General features: G+C 46.2%; 1 protein-coding gene and 2 pseudogenes across 7 annotated transcripts in view; 1 reads left to right on the forward strand and 2 right to left on the reverse strand.

Annotated features, from left to right (window-relative positions):
• Positions 1-18,989, reverse strand: part of DACH2 (dachshund family transcription factor 2) — a 340,677-nt gene that overhangs the window by 38,557 nt on the left and 283,131 nt on the right. The window lies entirely within an intron of this gene.
• On the forward strand, positions 1,105-1,227 carry LOC136663509 (5S ribosomal RNA; annotated as a pseudogene).
• Positions 12,887-13,006, reverse strand: LOC136663438 (5S ribosomal RNA; annotated as a pseudogene).

Genomic DNA, 18,989 nt, shown 5'->3' on the forward strand with positions numbered 1-18,989 from the left:
AGCAAGGCGGTGAGGGCTACTACAGGCCTGGAGGTTTGTCTGATTGGCTGGATGCTGGCCTTTGATTCCCCACACTGCTGGGCGGGGACAGCTGTACTGTGACCCACTTGAGATCGGGCCATGCCTCCACTTCTGAGTCACAACCTACCAGCTGGGTGAACTCTGTTCGGCAGCGTTAGCAGATCTAACGCTACACATGAAGACTGAAACTAGATCACATGCAGACAGCAACCCACCCGTAATGAACCTGTAAGTTTATCAGTCCCGATCATCACCAGGACCCTGTTTCTTTTAGTCCCCACTCCCCCTTTTCTTCCTCTGACCATTTCTGGTGAAGACTGCAGAAAAATAGGGCCATTCAGTCTTGCAGATTAATGAACTAGTGTATAACCTCTGTAGTTCAATTGTTCTCAAACAATAAAACATGTTCCTACTTTTATGGCCAATCTGTTTGGATTTATATCCTTCAGTAATAGGTTTTGACTGAAAAAGTGACTTGTTCTGCTCCCAAAGAGAAAAAAAAAAGGAAATTTTAAAAAAGAGTGTTCTAAGACCATGGAAATTGGACAGTGAGCTGAGAAAGGAAATAAAAATCAAGTAATGAACTATATAAAACCTTAAACTACCCAAAGAAAATGTTCTGATTGTTAACAGAGGGTAAGAGTACGTACTGGCAGTTCTAGTGTAAGCTTGTTCTGATCTGAAATATCTTTCCTTTGTGCGCCCATCAAGGGAACAAGGAGAAGACACTCACACATACACAAAAAGAACAGAACAATTTGTTATCTACACAATGTCCATATTCATATCTTTTTTCCCCCATTAATGGTGACTTCTGGTGGATTCTGCCATTTGAGTCGAGGAAGTCTTTTTTTTCCCCCCCTAAATTCCACCTTGGAATAAGGCATCTTGGGAAAACTGAAATGCCACCATGATAGAGCACTGGCATACCTAAGCAGGGGCTTGGGGATTCAATTGCCCTCTCTGATCTTGTCTGATCTTGGAAGCTAAGCAGGGTCAGGCCTGGTTAGTACTTAGATGGGAGACCGCCTGGGAATACCGGGTGCTGCAGGCTTATACCATATTCTTTCGAGACTGAAGGTTGCCAACCATCTCCCTATACTGAACACTATCTCCTGATCTTGTCTGATCTCGGAAGCTAAGCAGGGTCAGGCCTGGTTAGTACTTGGATGGGAGACCACCTGGGAATACCGGGTGCTGTAGGCTTATACCATAGTCTTTCGAGACTGAAGGTTGCCAACCAATCAGGCAGCGGAGTGGCGGTTTCTGCCAACTCCAAGTGGGTGTGTTCCTACCTACAGTGTGGAGAAGAACCACAAAACTCTCCCACCTGCCCTGGATACTGAATGGCTCCAAATGGAGCTATTTCTAGGGCCGGGGCACCTCATGCGCAGACGAGGGAGTGCGTGTGCAGGCATAGAGAGTGTCATTGTATCACCTGGCCCCAGGGACCCATTCCCAATCTACACTACTGTGACAGGTCTTCAGCAGGTTTGTAGCTATGATTCCCCCCTCCCCCAGGAAAGTGTTCCCACTACCTCCGAGAAAATGCCAGCAAAAACCAACCCCCTTTTTGAAGACAGAGGAAGTAGTTGAGATATCGACGGAGAGTTTTCAAAGGCACAGATATGAGGTGAGAATTGGTGTGGGGGGGAGGGAGGAGGATTTCAGATCAATCTTATTGATAGTTGATGGCACTTCATCATAAAAAGTACAATGGCTGGGGGGGGGGGGTTCCAGGTAGTTTGCTAATTTTCTAATCAGTAAATGGTGTCATAAGAACATAAGAACAGCCCCACCGGATCAGGCCATAGGCCCATCTAGTCCAGCTTCCTGCTGTATCTCACAGCGGCCCACCAAATGCCCCAGGGAGCACACCAGATAACAAGAGACCTGCAAGGCTTCCTGGGAATTGTAGTTAAGAACATAAGAACAGCCCCACTGGATCAGGCCATAGGCCCATCTAGTCCAGCTTCCTGGATCTCACAGCGGCCCACCAAATGCCCCAAGGAGCACACCAGATAACAAGACACCTCATCCTGGTGCCCTCCCTTGCATCTGGCCTTCTGACATAACCCATTTCTAAAATCAGGAGGTTGCGCATACACATCATGGCTTGTACCCCGTAATGGATTTTGCCTCCAGAAACTTGTCCAATCCCCTTTTAAAGGCCAGACGCCATCACCACATCCGGTGGCAAAGAGTTCCACAGACCAACCACACGCTGAGTAAAGAAATATTTTCTTTTGTCTGTTCTAACTCTCCCAACACTCAATTTTAGTGGATGTCCCCTGGTTCTGGTGTTATGTGAGAGTGTGTGTCATCATGTGTCGTGTCGTTCCCCCCAGGCAACTGGGTTTGGGAGTCTAAAAAACCAACAAAATCAAGATCATGCCAGGTTCTGCACCAAGTCCAGGGTCGCCTGGCAGCTAAGCATGGCACATCTGAATGTTGAGCCAGCATGGACACAGCCATGCTGCCTCTATTGATAGCGGGTAGCGCCACATCAAGTGACCCCATAATCAGTAGCAGGAAGGCATGGATAAGAGAAGGAGGCTTCAGTTAGGCTACTTATTGGCTCCCCATCTTGGTTAAGTAGAGATGTTTGAAAACCGTTATTTACCTTACTCAGAAGGAAGTCCCATTGTGTTCAGTAAGGCTGTAAACCTAACTTACTCACCAGCAACAAACAACACTAGTTATAGGGCTTTCCTTTCTCTTATGCATTTCCACTGAATCACCGAGTTGGTCTTGTAGGCCACTAAGTCCAGTCCTTTACTCAATGCAGGGAATCGGGCTCTCCAGCTCTGCTTGAAGACCTCTAGTGAGGGAAAACCCACCCATTCCCAAGTAATTGGTTCCAATATCATACTGCTCATGCCATTAATAAGTTTCTCCTAATGTTCAACCAGAATCTCCCCTCCTCTGATGTTAGCTTATTAGATCTCATCCTATACCCCTGTCCATTTTTCCTGCCCCCTCTCACTCTGTTCCAGTCCATCTACGTTCTCCTTAAAAGTACAGTGCCTAGAAAAGTATCCCAGATGTAGCCAAAGAAAATGTGGGTGATGGTAAGATCAGGTAACTAATTATCTCAGGCTGTGAGGCAATTCAAAAATCAGATTGCTGCTAATTGCCCTGCAAAGAGCTCAGCTCCTTCAGTTTGCAAGCACATGTAAATGTCGGGAGATACATATTTGAGCCTCTTTCTTTCTGGTTATTATAAATAAATAATTCTTTCCTCCTAGATCTCCTTTTTTAAAGTCTCATAAACCTAGGTGGGTCCTGATAAAATGTCATTTTAAAAAGTGGGTTCTGGTGCAAAAAAAGGTTTGGGAATCACTGGCCTAAATTATACAGCCCCTTTGTATGGGATTCAAGCTGAGTTCACAGGAGTAAGTGATTCTGAACCCCTATCGCAGAAAAAGGACAAGGGGAGACTTGGGGAGGAAAAAAAAGGGTGGGGAAATGGTTAAGCACTCTCCCCCCCCTCAGCTCCTTTACTCAAAATTGCACCCTCCCCTCCCCCTCAAAATTGCACCCTTTTTTCATAACTGGCCATCAGGGCTTGTTTGCGCTGCTCTAATGAAACATTTTGCTTTGCACAAATTGATGCTGCAACCATTGTCAGGGTTCGTTAGTTCATTCATCCATTCATTCCTTTTCAAACCAAAGGAACAACACTGGCCTGTCCAAATAACGTCCTTTGGAACTGTCCTCACGGGCTAGAACTGATGATATCTGCTTCATCCGGAGAGGTTTATTTATTTTTTAATTCTCCCTAAAGCATAACTATCTGACACCAACGCAAGCTTTTTCAGTTTTGTTTCTTGTGACAAACGCCTTGCGTGTTGGATACATTATAGGTCATTATAATGCAGCAGCATCATCAGTTATTATCGTTTTTTTGAGGCTTTGCTACCAAACAGATACTCAAATGGCGCAATCCTAGGCGTGTTTACACAAAAGTAAGTCCCACTGAATTCAGTAGGATTTACCCGACGTACGTATGCGTCAGATTGCAAAGAGTCATACGTAGAAAAGTAAAAATATAAATCACAAGCGAATACAGGGGAAAAATTTAAAGCCCAACTCAAAACTGTAGAAGTCACACTCTAAAATTAGACGTCAAAAACAGTAGCAGAATTTGGGAAATGAAAAGAGGCTAAACAGACAGTTGCCTTCTGCTCAGCCCATACAGCTCATGGTCCGTGATCGTTCTCACGGTGTCACGGTCACGTTATCTCTGGTCAAAGAAGTTTTGCAAGCTTTCTTTTCCCCATGTGGGGGTTCGTGAGTTGCAAACCCTGTGAGCTGAGATAATAGTGGAACACGTTTACACATCAAGGGAACCACAAATTTATAATACCCCGTTCCATTCCCTGGAAAAAAAAAAGAATGTTGGCTTTCTCCAAAGAATTTCACAGCCCAATCCTAACTAAATTCCCATGGTGCAAACTGACAGCGCCAGTGTGGTCTGCACTGCATCCTGCAGGGGATTTTTCACTGCTGGAGGTCCCCTTGGGGTAAGAGGACATTTGTTCCCTTTCCCCTGGGTAAGTTCCAGCAGCAGCTGCAACCGTCAACTCAGACCTGCGCCAGCGATATTAACATAAGAACATAAGAACAGCCCCACTGGATCAGGCCATAGGCCCATCTAGTCCAGCTTCCTGTATCTCACATCGGCCCACCAAATATTGCTGGTGCATGCCTGTGTTAATCTGTACAGGTGGAAGGAAGTTTGGATACGGCACTGGTGCCACCAATCCCATTGCCTCCTGGGACTGACCTACCCACCCCATTCTGTTCTGCCCTCCCCTGCCCTATTTAACCCCCTCTCTGCCTTACTCCTCCTGCCTCTGTGTCCAAGTTACCTGGTCAGGAGGGCCTCGCTATGCAGGCAACTAAAGTGCTTTCGTAACGACATGTGCCAGTAGAGCTTGCGTGCTGCTGGCGCAGGTCCTGAATAGAACTGGGCTTTCAGTGTAGGTCTAAAAGGTCTAGCAGTTTCAGCTACTAATTCAGGATCCAAACTGAGGGGCCAACCCGATCCAACTTTCCAGTGCCAATGCAGCCGTAAAGGAATAAATATTCCCTTATCTTGAGGAGGCCACTGTGATGGCGCCCAAATCACAGGATAACAGTGCGTGCCCCATGGGAACAGTTGCATTGCTGCTGGATAGTTGGATAGGATTGGACCCTCAACTTGGGAAGGGCAATTTTGAGCCCGAGGTGGGAATGGATTAAGGGTTACGCAGCCCTCCCCCAAGTTGCTTCCTAGCCTGTGATAAGGTATTTACTCAGGATTTCATGCAGGCTAAATAATTCACATTAAACTAACTAACCTTGGGGGGAAACACTTGGAGGACAAGCTTTCTGACTACGAGACACAAATGAGGCCAGGAGCATGGAAGGTTTAGTGTCTCCCGCTACAATAAATTCTTGTGCATGGTGCGAGCAGACACATGCTGCTACCCTGAAGCTCTTCTGCACATGGTTTAAGAAATATGCCTTTATTGCTGAAGTAACACCCACCTACCCAAAATATAAGAGCCGGTAATGTGATCATTGCCCTTGGCGGCACTATTAAACCAGGCAGTGAACTGCTTCAAATAGCTGCGAGGGTTCGGCGTCAGTACCAAGTTAAGGAGGTTGGTGTTTAAGAGCCAAATGTGTGCTGCGGTCTATCCAAACATTTTAAAAAAAAAAAGCACCTTTCAAACTTAATTTTACGGAAACGTTAACGACCAGTACAAACTATAAGAAGCTCAAAAGAAAAGAAAAACACCAATCATTGCAGTAGATGAAAGGAAACAGTAAATTAAAAGCCCAGCCTTAAAAGGGGTGCTGTAATTTATCTGTTAGCTATGCATGAAGATCTCTCTCTCTCTCTCTCTCTCTCTCTCTCTCTCTCATGAAGGGAGAAGCCCAGGAAAGAGCTTTTTCTCACAGCAGTAGTAAGCAGTCTCTGAAAAGTCTAAGTTAGGGTGTAATCCTACATGGCAGGTATCCAACAGTCAGTCCCATTGCATAGAGTGGGACAACTCTGTGTAAACATGCATGAGACTGCCCTGTTACTGCTGTCCAAATATTTGACTTGGAGATAAATACGAATGCATTAGGGTAGCAGGAGAGCGTAACAGACTCTTTTTGTGTTCCAAATGAACACAGAGGGACAGTAAACTACACAGAGGGGTGTGTGTGTGTGTGTGTGTGTGTGTGTGTGTGTGAGAGAGAGAGAGAGAGAGAGAGAGAGAGATTTCGGAACAGTGAATGACTTACATGCCTCTTGACTGGGAAATATTTAGAAGACCTAAGAAAGTTGATTGGGGAGAGAGAGAGACTGTGGTGATTATTTTCTGCTAGCAATGAGTTTCCCTGGAGATGAAGAACGAAAGGGAATAAAGTTGAGTGAATAAATTTGCCTGGAAGATAATTCAGGAAGGGTTTTCAGTTGTGGAAGGAGTGTAGCTCAGTGACGCAGCACCTGCTTTGCATACAGGACGTCCCGGTTTCAATCCCTGGCATCACCAGGTAGAGCTGGGGAAGAATCCCACAGAAAACCCTGGCAAGTCAAATGTAGGCAATATTGACCTAGGTGGACTTAGGCAACTGAGGGGGTGGGGAGGACATGATTAAGATGTATACAATTATGCATGGAATGGACAGAGGAAAGTTTTCCCTCTTGTACAACAACACAATCCTCTCAAATTGACTGGGAGGAAAGTCAAAACAGAACAGACCAAAGGATTTTTTTTTTAACCCAGCATGCAATTTATCAGTGGAACTCCTTGCCACAGGATATTGTGGAAGACCTGGATGCCTTGAAAAAGGAATCGGACAGATGGATGGAGGAAAGGTACGTCACAGGTTACAAGTCAAGATGATTATATGCAACATCCTTGTTTGTGTCTCTGAATCTTAAGTCCAAGGGAGTCGCAACAGGTCAGTGGTTATCTTGTGATCTTCTGTGCTGCCAAAAGCATCCGGTGGGCCACTGTGAGATGTAGGAAGCTGGAGTAGATGGATCCTTAGCCTGATCCAGTGGGGCTCTCCCTTATGACTTGACAAGATGGTAGCTTCTGAAGTTCAGCACAGTAACTGATAGACCAGAATGCCATTATTGCAAAGGGCAATCAGGAACTGTGTTTTCCACGGGAATCTTGTTCTCCATTATTGATTTCCTCATAGAAGAATCCCGGATCAAACTTCAAAGCAATCCCATGGTTCTCCAATACATGCTTTGAAAGCCACTCTTCCAGTGACAGTGTCTTCTCCACAAACTTTATGGCCATCTCAGAGAATTCATTTACAGAGCAACAAATGACAAGTTGTTTCATTTGTTGTTGCATGGACCCTCATGTTCTCCCCCCCCCCACCCCCTGCACTGGCTCCTTCAAATACTTCATCTCTTTCTGGTTCAGCAGAATTCCCTCCTCAATGGAGATGAAATGGCCACTTGGGTTGCAGAACTCGTACGTTGCTTTGGCTCTTCAAAACTGCCGGAAGAGGTTCTGTTCCAACTCAGAAATCCCACAGTTACCGAAGTGAGACTGGCTGTACTGTGAGCATGAACACATCAAAAATCGAGCACGACTTTGTCAAGAACAGACACCGCTTTTTGGCAGCCAGGGGACCAAAAATGGTCCGTTTTCTGCAAGCGGCGACGTCTGTTTTATTTTTTACTTTAAAAAAACACCAAATAAATGTGAAATCCAGTCTTGCACAAAAGAAGCAGCGTCATGAGAAAACTCGGGGCTCCCAAAGTTCTGTAAACGTTGCATTTTCAATATTGGAGTGTCAGTCTTCATTCATTCCCTGACAAGGTTGTCAGTCAAACAAGCAATCGAGTTTTGTGAAGACTTTAACCAAAGATCAAAGCAATGATACTGCTGAGTTCACAGTATCTTCCCAGAGATAATGACTTGAACAGTTTCATACAGTGCATTGATATTAACTTTGCTCCGGCCCATTCTTCCTGAGCAAATAAAGTGACACAAGGTTTTGGCAGTCCTTCTGGACCCTGTCGTCCCCTTGATATCAATAGAGCCATTCACCCCTCCTCTGCTCCCCCCTGCCCTATCCACCCTCCAGTTGCCAGCTCACCATTGAGCCAGCATTCAAATAAACTAATGACAATTTAAAAAAAGGAAGGCAAGAAAACAAAACAGTCTCTCTCTCCAACCCCCCCCCCTTGTCTTTTATTCAATAACAATAGTTAGGCAATAAAAAGATGAGTGAGCAAAAAAATAGTATATCATCATTTTGCTTTTGACTTTCGCCCAATGGCAAATGAAAGGCATCCAGAATCAATTCCAAGAAGCTAATAAATTCCGCCGGTGAAAGCAGGGAAAATATAACTTTTGCAACCTCATCATCCCGCTGATTTGTAAGCAAAGCTGGCCCACGTTCCCGAACAATATGTCACCTATACTCTCCCTTCCAAGTGGGTAATATAACATTTCCACGGAGCTCATATGCAGAGGCGAAACATATTTATATTGCCTTTCTCCAAACATATGTCCGGCTAATATGCTAGTAAAAATAAAAATGTTCCGCGGATGGGAAATAATCGCGCTGATCACTATCGGTTATTTCTCCAAGTAACGGCGACGGAACACCGTGTCTGCGTGCAAGGGCATGCCGGGGGCTTCGGAGCTGTGCAAAAATTACCAGGGTCTTTCCGGTTGCTTCTATAAAGAGACCCATACGGTGCATTTTGTATTTCCCACTTCTGCAGAACGACAGCAGAGAATTCTTCTCCAGCTCAAAGGCTGAAGATTTCCGGGGTTCGCGACACTTGCCTATAGTTTGAAGTGAGCAATACAAACAGTGGGTCGCCTTTATTCATTTTGCTCACAAGCAGTTCAAAGAGCAAAGACCCAGAGCCCAATCTTAAGCGTGTCTACTCAGAAGTAGGTCACATTAGAATCAATGGGGCTTACTCCCAGGTAAGTGTGGAGCCCCAAGCATCAGCGTGGTCATAGCACACCTGCTGGGCAAACATTGGACAACTGAGAGTCCAATCTTGAGCTCTTTAGTGTCAGCAATACAAGTGTAACGCCAGTGTTGGTGGTGCAAATGTGTCGTAAGGCATTCTTTAAGGGTAAGTCTTGCCTCACAAACCTTTTAGAATTCTTTGAAAAGGTCAACAGGCGTGTGGATGCGGGAGAACCCATGGACATTATATATCTGGACTTTCAGAAGGCGTTCGACACGGTCCCTCACCAAAGGCTACTGACAAAAGTCCACAGTCAGGGAATTAGAGGGCAGGTCCTCTCCTGGACTGAGACCTGGTTGAAGACCAGGAAACAGAGAGTGGGTGCCAATGGGCAATTTTCACAATGGAGAGAGGTGAAAAGCGGTGTGCCCCAAGGATCTGTCCTGGGACCGGTGCTTTTCAACCTCTTCATAAATGACCTGGAGACAGGGTTGAGCAGTGAGGTGGCTAAGTTTGCAGACGACACCAAACTTTTCCGAGTGGTGAAGACCAGAAGTGATTGTGAGGAGCTCCAGAAGGATCTCTCCAGACTGGCAGAATGGGCAGCAAAATGGCAGATGCACTTCACTAAGAGTAAAGTCATGCACATTGGGGCAAAAAATCAAAACTTCACATATAGGCTGATGGGTTCTGAGCTGTCTGTGACAGATCAGGAGAGAGATCTTAGGGTGGTGGTGAACAGCTTGATGAAAGTGTCAACCTAATGTGCGGCGGCAGTGAAGAAGGCCAATTCTATGCTTGGGATCACTAGAAAAGGTATTGAGAACAAAACGGCTAATATTATAATGCCATTGTACAAATCTATGGTAAGGCCACACCTGGAGTATTGTGTCCAGTTCTAGTCACCACATCTCAAAAAGGACATAGTGGAAATGGAAAAGGTGCAAAAGAGAGTGACTAAGATGATTACAGGGCTGGGGCACCTTCCTTATGAGGAAAGGCTACGGCGTTTGGGCCTCTTCAGCCTAGAAAAGAGATGCCTGAGGGGGGACATGATTGAGACATAAAATATTATGCATGGGAAGGATAAAGTGGATAGAGTGATGCTCTTTATACTCTCACAAAACACCAGAACCAGGGGACATCCACTAAAATTGAGTGTTGGGAGGGTTAGGACAGACAAAAGAAAATATTTCTTTACTCAGCGTGCAGTCGGTCTGTGGAACTCCTTGCCATAGGATGTGGTGACGACATCTGGCCTGGATGCCTTTAAAAGGGGATTGGACAAGTTTCTGGAGGAAAAATCCATTACGGGTTACAAGCCATGATGTGTATGATTTTAGAAATGGGCTATGTCAGATGCAAGGGAGGGCACCAGGATGAGGTTATGTGGTGTGCTCCATGGGGCATTTGGTGGGCCGCTGTGAGATACAGGAATCTGGACTAGATGGGCCTATGGCCTGATCCAGTGGGGCTGTTCTTATGTTCTTGTGACTCCTTGCACTGAGTCACCACCGGTGCGGGCTCAGAGGCAGTTGGCACTGAGCCCAGCACCGGCCAGACACTGCCCAGAGCTAGGTAAGAGCTCTGGGTGGTGGTGAGGGCCTTGGGGTGGGGAGAGGCGTCCCAGGGTAGGGGAAGGGGGAAGGATCTAGGGCAGGAGGAGGTGAGACCGACGGAGCCCTGCTCTGCCAGATCCTGAACTTTGTGTCAGGACGGAAGGCAAAATACGCTGGTGCAGAGTTGAGAAGCCCCATTGTGGGGCTTGGAGTTTTCCGCTGGGGAAGGGAACAAAAGTCCCTTTCCCCCAAGGAGACCTCTGGCAGCTGCCACAGGATGCAGCAGCAGCTGCTTTGGCACTGCTGCACCTAGCGGCAGTTTTGCCTTAAAGATTGGGCTGGGACTTGTCCAGGTCACTCTCCTTATGGCCTCTCTTTTGAATTCAAACGACTGTGAAGAAGCGCTCTCCTCCCTGGTCTGCCCTAGCTAGATCAACCGAACTCAGTGAGATATGTTCAGGGAAGCATATCATGGGGGGGGGGCACACACAGCTGGGCACCCTGCCCAAAACTCAAGAAGGCAGGTGGGCGGTTTGCAGCCACCCTTATCTCCTACTCTTCCCAGTCTACAACCCTCCCCCCAGCACGGGGTACAACAAGGTCTTCCATTAATGCCTGCAGCCAACTTTCTGGTCAAAGATCCACCTTAGATCAGCACTGTGGCACCAGGAAGCTTCAGTGGAAACTCAAAATAAGACATGAGTGGGATCGACCACTTCCCGGTGTTTTCCCCCATCCTCTACTCATTGTCATTATCTTGCACTTAACATCATTCATCTATTCATTCATTTCCACCTTTCTTCCATCATGGAACTCCAGGTGATGAAGTACAAGGAATTTCCAAGCAGTCTCCCATCCATGCATTGACCAGACCTATAGCTACTTAGCATCAACGAAATGGTTACATCATTTGCCCTCAGAACACACGCTGGCACCAGGGCATCATCCTCCAGTTGTGATGCCCAGAACTTAACACATAATGAAACTGTGGATTAGACAAAGCAAAAGACTGGGTGAGAAGTTCAAATGGCTCCACCTCTGAGAGCTGATGGTTCCTGGTCATTATATGTAACAATAGACTAGGTAGACATTCCACGGTGTGCCTTGTATTGATTACTGAAGTCCTTGCAAAAGACAAAGAGCCTGCAAGAGTCCAAGATGATGAAGCTCTGCTTATGACATCAAAGGTGGCCCTTAGATTGCGAGCCTGAGTTATGGGATTGACGAATCACCCGTGTGCAAATTAGCCACCCTCCATTGTCTCTGTGAATCGACACATCAATCCCCTCTTCCTTTCTTGATGTCTTCCACGAGGAACTTGAAAGACAACCTTGAATCTCTTTATGTATATCCTTCTGCGAGACCCTCCACTTTGCCTTTCATTTCCGCCCTCTCTGACACCGCTCTCGCAGCCAAACGCAGAAAAGATGCCATTAAAAACCCAGTCTCCGCTACGGTACGCGGCGAGTGCCGTTACAGGGTATAATTGCAGACAGGAAAAATACTCACCAGTCAATTAACCCCTAAATCACATCTTGAGCGGCACAGTAGATAAAGGGTATGGGTTCAAGTCCCAATTAGGGCAACTGTTGCCCAAACCAGCGCACCCTCCCCCTCCTTTAATAATTTAGTCTTGTGGTCAATTAAATTCCTTAACACCAGATTAATTGCTCAAGGAACAACGGGCAACTTCGCTTTTAAAGGTTAGTTATGGAGTGCTTTAAGCTGGTTTATTGTCAGCTTTGAAGCACCCATCATTTGTGCTTAATGAGAAAAAAATAAATATATCTATCTTTTTTTTTTAACTTTCTTGAAACAGGCTAAGAACATGTTTCTGATCTATTATTGGTAGTCTAATAATGAGTACCTGCATACCTTCTTGCACTGGTGCCAGCATATCTGTGGCATCCTTTGTTATAGGTCAATTCATGCTCAAATAGCTGCCAAGCTGAGTCAGATCACTGGTCCATTGAACTCAGTACTGGCAGCACTGACTGGTAGTAGCTTCAACAGGGCTTCAGACAGGGATCATCCTCACTCCTACCTGTGGATGCCAGGGATTGAACATGGCACCTTCTGCTTAGAAAGCAAGAGCCACAGACCCACACTGTCTCGCACATATTTGGCTTGATTTCCTATTGCTTGATTACTGGTTGGTTGGCAACCTTCAGTCTCGAAAGACTGTGGTATAAGCCTACAGCACCCGGTATTCCCAGGCGGTCTCCCATCCAAGTACTAACCAGGCCTGACCCTGCTTAGCTTCCCAGATCATGGTATAAGCCTACAGCACAAGGTATTCCCAGGTGGTCTCCCATCCAAGTACTAACCAGGCCTGATCCTGCTTAGCTTCCGAGATCATGGTATAAGCCTACAGCACCAGGTATTCACAGGCGGTCTCCCATCCAAGTACAAACCAGGCCTGACCCTGCTTAGCTTCCGAGATCAGATGAGATTGGGCATGTGCAAGGTAACAATTGCTGTCACATAGAGGAAATGTGGAAGGGAGAAGAATGCTGAGCTAGGACACGGGAGCATGAGAGGAGGGCAGACTGGCACAGATAAGGGGGCATCATTTAGCATACAACCTCAAGCATCAGGAGGGCTTAGGCCACCCCTGCCAGCAAGGCTCTCAGCTGAAATTTTGCCTAGTGAGGCAAACCAGAAACTTGGCCTGTAAGCTGTCACTCTGCATAATTCCAGAACTTTTTCTGCAAGTGACACTGTAGGACTTTCAGAGCAGACGCTTAGTGCCCCCCTCCGTAAGCTCAGATCTCTTTTGATAATGATAATAATAAGGTTTTTTTTTTAAAAAAGAATAAAAGATCTCAGCTTATATCTTTAAAGGCGAACGCCATCAAAATCTATTAGCATGCACCACATATCGGTGGGGACAGTAGCTTCTGATATTGGTTGCTGTTTCCATCTGCTAGACCTCTAGATGGGAGTAATTTATGAAGTGCTTGCTTGCTACTCTTTTTTTTGGGGGGGGGGGAAGAATAAAGCCTGGGATTGCCTCATGGGAAGCAAAAGACATATGCTGATATCCTCGAATGAGACTGATTCTACTTGGACAGCATTCTGTTGAGCTGGTGCTGGAATGGTATGAAACAAACACCCAAAAGAGTCAGGGGAAACACACAATACACAAAATCTAGTTAACTTCCTGAGCCAAACTACTAGTCTTTTCTTATCTCCCAACTCATTAATTTTCAACCCTTGCCCGACAATCAAAACAGTCCATCTGAAAGATGGTCTATTATTACCCTCCCCAAAGAAACTTCTTTCCAAAAAGTTTCTCAAAGCGGCGGTAACAGATGCTGGGAGAGTTGAAAGGAGAATGAGAGAGCACAAAGCCATGAAAATAAAACATCAAAAACAAAAAAAAGGGGGGGAGAGAGCAATTTGTGTGCTCCGGTGATTGCAAATGAGTTAAGGACAGGCTTTCCAGGTGCAAGCCGAGAGCTTTCTGTCCCTTACCGGCAAAAAACAAACAAACATACCCATGCCCGCTAAATAAAACACAGCATAGGAAAAAAAAAATATGACTCTTTCCAAATTGTTTCTGCAGAACAGTTTCCACAACAGAGGTAGTTACGCATGAGCTCGAAAGACAAGCTGATGGTTCAAAGAAAGGTTTGGCTTTATCTGGTGTGCTCCCTGGGGCATTTGGTGGGCCGCTGTGAGATACAGGAAGCTGGACTAGATGGGCCTATGGCCTGATCCAGTGGGGCTGTTCTTATGTTCTTAACTACAATTCCCAGGAAGCCTTGCAGGTCTCTTGTTATCAGGTGTGCTCCCTGGGGCATTTGGTGGGCCGCTGTGAGATGCAGGAAGCTGGACTAGATGGGCCTATGGCCTGATCCAGTGGGGCTGTTCTTATGTTCTTAACTACAATTCCCAGGAAGCCTTGCAGGTCTCTTGTTATCAGGTGTGCTCCCTGGGGCATTTGGTGGGCCGCTGTGAGATGCAGGAAGCTGGACTAGATGGGCCTATGGCCTGATCCAGTGGGGCTGTTCTTATGTTCTTAACTACAATTCCCAGGAAGCCTTGCAGGTCTCTTGTTATCAGGTGTGCTCCCTGGGGCATTTGGTGGGCCGCTGTGAGATGCAGGAAGCTGGACTAGATGGGCCTATGGCCTGATCCAGTGGGGCTGTTCTTATGTTCTTATGGCTTGGCATCTATGCTACACGTGGATCCATTTGTGGTTGATCTGATTTCAACAGACTGTAGACCAGCCATTTTCAACCACTGTGCCCTGGCACATTGGTGGTCCACAGGTGTGCCACAGGAATTTGAGGGAAGGTCAATTATTAGTAGGGCCAATAGGGGTGTGAGGCCCCCACTGGTAGCATGGTGCGCCTTGGCAATTATCAAAAACCTGATGGTGCGCATTAACAATTTTAGTGCCTTGTCAGTGTGCCATGAGATGAAAAAGGTTGAAAATCTCTGCTGTAGACCATTCTTAATCCTTGGTACAATCCCCTCAGTCAGTTTTGGTTAAAAAAAAAACAAACAAACAGCAACAGCTTACTACATATCCAGAGCCTTACTGGTTTAGACCAAAGACCTTAATCAGGTTCAACATCTTGTCTTCCACAGTAGCCCACCAGATCTCACCCTTCTTCACAGAGCTGAAAGAACATGGATTCCTTGCTCTTTAGCCTCACTGCAACCCTGAGAGGTAGGTTCACCTGAAAGACAGTGACTGGCCCAAGTAAAACTGGACTGATTCATGGAGGGCAACTAGTCCTGATGGCTCTCTGGTATCTTCAAATGCACAGGAAGTATGCCTCGGAATACCAGTGGCAATTGAAGCATTGGTTGGACGGAGGTATGTTTTTCTCTCCGAGCTTCCCAGAGCCAACTGGTGGGCTTCTGTAGGAAACAGGCTGCTGGACAAAGATCCACCAGGACTCTTCTTCTATTCTCTTTTCTGGCTAAAGACATGTGTCAGGTGTTCCCAAAGTGTGCATCACGATGCCTTAGGGGACCGCGGCACACTCACTGGAGTGCCATGGGAAGCCCTTTGGGCTCCGCCATCTTGGTTTTTGTGAGATTTCACAAGATCCAAGATGGCAGAACTCAAATCAGATTTGAGCACCGCCACCTTTGATCTCACAAAACCTCACAAGTTTCGGGAACCATCATCTTTGATTTCATGACATCTCACAAGATTTTGGTGCTGCCGTCTTGAACCTCCCAAGATTTCACTAGATTCAAGATGGCAATGCCTGACTGAGCCAGGCAGAAGAGGCTGCGGGGGAGTCATGACCCAGGTAAGTTTGGAAAGCACTAATGCACGTGAACCCCCAATGCTTGCTGAAGAGTGAAATATCACTGCAATGATTTGCAGTGATGGTTTGGGCGAGGCGGCCCAATGAGAAAGGGTCTTGCATCATAACATTTTATGATGCAAGACTCATTTGACAGCTGTCCACTTCATCAAATAATGCTGCAACAACTTATGACAACAGAAATTGGATTTAAGATGTCAGAAGACCATGTCATTGCTAGAAACCTGAAAGCACCCTTCTTCAGAAACCCAGAGCTTTCCAGCGAAACTGTCAATATTTGCTTTCAGAATGACGCAATACATGGACCAAGGCTGCAATTCTAACCACACTTTCCTGAGAGTAAGCCCCATTGAACAAACTAGGACTTACTTCTGAGTAGACCTGGTTAGGCTTGCGCCCCAAATCGGATAACATGAAAATGATTCTGTTCAAACGTAAACAGAAAACTAGCCATTAGGGTACTAAAGAGGACAAGACCGTCAAGGAGGGCTATTGCTCTCTTCCGCAAGGTAACATGAAACCTCATTTCCCTGAAAGTACAATCTGACCTGGCTAAGGTTCAAATCCCCTTATATGTTCCCAACCCTTGAGGCTTTCCAGTTCAGCGTACAGGTCACCGCAGTTCTGGTATACAAGGTACCACGCGTTGTAATCAGCGTAACCTAATATGATGCCAACCACTGAGTTAAGAGCTTACCTATCCATTTCAAGCAAGGATACCCCCAGAGTGCAGACAACATCCAATCTCCTTTGCAGTGCGCCTAGGTGGAAAGAGTTGCTAATTGCTACTACCGAAAATTAAGTTTTAGCATGGCAGAGATACAACATCTCAGGGGAAAACAATGTATGCTTGTCTCAGATCTCTGGAGCCAAAATAAACTTCTGCGCATGTTCCAAACACAGCAAAAGGATGGAATGTGATTTGATCCCCTGCATTTTGAACATGTTCGAATTCTCCCATGCTCAAAGTTCCAAACAACACAGTCCTGGAACGTGCTGGAATCCCTAGCATGTATGCAGTGCTGAAACAGAGACGCCTGCGTTGGCTCGGTCATGTTGTGAGAATGGATGATGGCCGGATCCCAAAGGATCTCCTCTATGGAGAACTCGTGCAAGGAAAGCGCCCTACAGGTAGACCACAGCTGCGATACAAGGATATCTGCAAGAGGAGTAGACCTCAACAGGTGGGAAACCCTGGCCTCTGAGCGGCCCGCTTGGAGGCAGGCTGTGCAGCATGGCCTTTCCCAGTTTGAAGAGACACTTTGCCAACAGTCTGAGGCTAAGAGGCAAAGAAGGAAGGCCCATAGCCAGGGAGACAGACCAGGGACAGACTGCACTTGCTCCCGGTGTGGAAGGGATTGTCACTCCCGGATTGGCCTTTTCAGCCACACTAGACGCTGTGCCAGAACCACCTTTCGGAGCGCGATACCAGAGTCTTTCGAGACTGAAGGTTGCCAATAATATGCTCTAGCAGGCCTTCTGAATCGAAGAGAGCAGTGGCGTCACGAGGGTTTGTGCCACCCTAGTGTGGGAGGCCAGTGTGTCACCCCATGATGGACCTCCTCCCTTGCATTGGGTGGGGCAATGGCCTGGGTGGTGGGTGTGGTGATGTTCCATCGCCCTGCCCCCCTGCTGGTTTTATGGTTATAGCTTTTGATAGAATAGAAATATTTCAACACGGTTTGTTCCATTGCATTCTGCATGGATAACGCATTGAATGCTATATATATACCATGATGACATTATTTGGAAACACCAAATTTTAAAAATTTTGGCCAGTAGGGGTGTCAGTTCCCCTCTCATGCACATCACCTGGTGCTACCCGCACCCCCACACCCACCTAGCGACTCTACTGGCAGGGAGGTCACACGTGACCATCGCATGCTTCAGAAGACATCCCAGATGCAACCTCTGATGGCATCTGGGAGATCCTCTGATGTTCTCCAACGTGGGCTTGAGATCCTCGTTGAGTTAAATCTGTGGATTACAAACCCACAGCTGAAAAGGACCCACCGGTATCTTATTTCTTCTATTCCACCTTTCTCCCCTAAGGGCACCCAAGGTAGCTCACAACGGATACATATACATTAAAAAATACGTAACCTCCGAAGAGAAGGTGGTCACTTTTTTCAGATGCACCCAAGCCCTGAAATTTTGGAAGGCAGGGCCTGATGATGTCACCAGACTGCCAAACCTTGACAAATGATATTGGGGAGGAGCCAGAGGTAAGGGGCGGGGCTAAATGGTAGTCCTAAAAGAGCCTGAGATTAATCTTTGTCGCCCACGCACTTAAGGGCTAAAAAAGCAGCAAAATGCTGGAGAAACAGGATCATTTTGGGCAAACTGGCAACTGTAAGAGGGAAAAGGCAACCACAAATGAGAGCAGGCAGATTCATCAGTTCTGTTCCCTGGGCCTAAGCTGTATATTACTGTCTACAAACAGAGGGAACAAGATCACAGCATCAGCACTTCATGTTTTTTATCCAGGGATATGTTAATCATTAACTACTGTTGTTGGATTTTACCCAAGTAATTTGTTGCCCCACCGATTGTAACAGAATACAAAAGTTTCTAAGTTACACCCAAGTGTTGGCAAACTACTTCCCACTCCTCTCCCCCCCTCCCTGACTTTCTAGTACATGCTTTCAATAATTTGCTCAATGTCTGAAAAATTCCCCGTTACAGCAAAGCTGGCATTTTATGGCCTGCAGAGCTATAAATCATTTTTTAAATCATGATGATATTACTCAAACCAGATGTGAAAACATATGTTTGCCATGCTTGTGTAAACTGCTGACTTGTCATACACAATAAATGTGGATACTTTTGTAGTTAACTACATAGCACCTTAATAATAACTTCGGAAAACCTTTGCAGGAATAAACAGAATTATTTGGGTCTGGGTAAAGACGAACTGGCAGGGCTCGAATAAAAGGAGACATGGGTTGAAAGTAAAGAAAATATGAGAACAAAAAATAACTAAGAAACTTACCACCTGTAAGTTATAACATACAGGTCAGACGTGGCTTTAGATCATGCAACCCTGGGGGGTCAGGATTGGCACCCCCTTATTTAATATCCAGCTGCTTGATGCAGACTTTGTGGAGGGCGAATCTGGTTATATATTGCTTTCCCATATTATTTGCAAATTGCAATGCTCTAAGCTGACGAAGT

The sequence above is a fragment of the Tiliqua scincoides genome, chromosome 12, assembly GCF_035046505.1.
Source record: "Tiliqua scincoides isolate rTilSci1 chromosome 12, rTilSci1.hap2, whole genome shotgun sequence".
Lineage (NCBI taxonomy): Eukaryota > Metazoa > Chordata > Lepidosauria > Squamata > Scincidae > Tiliqua > Tiliqua scincoides.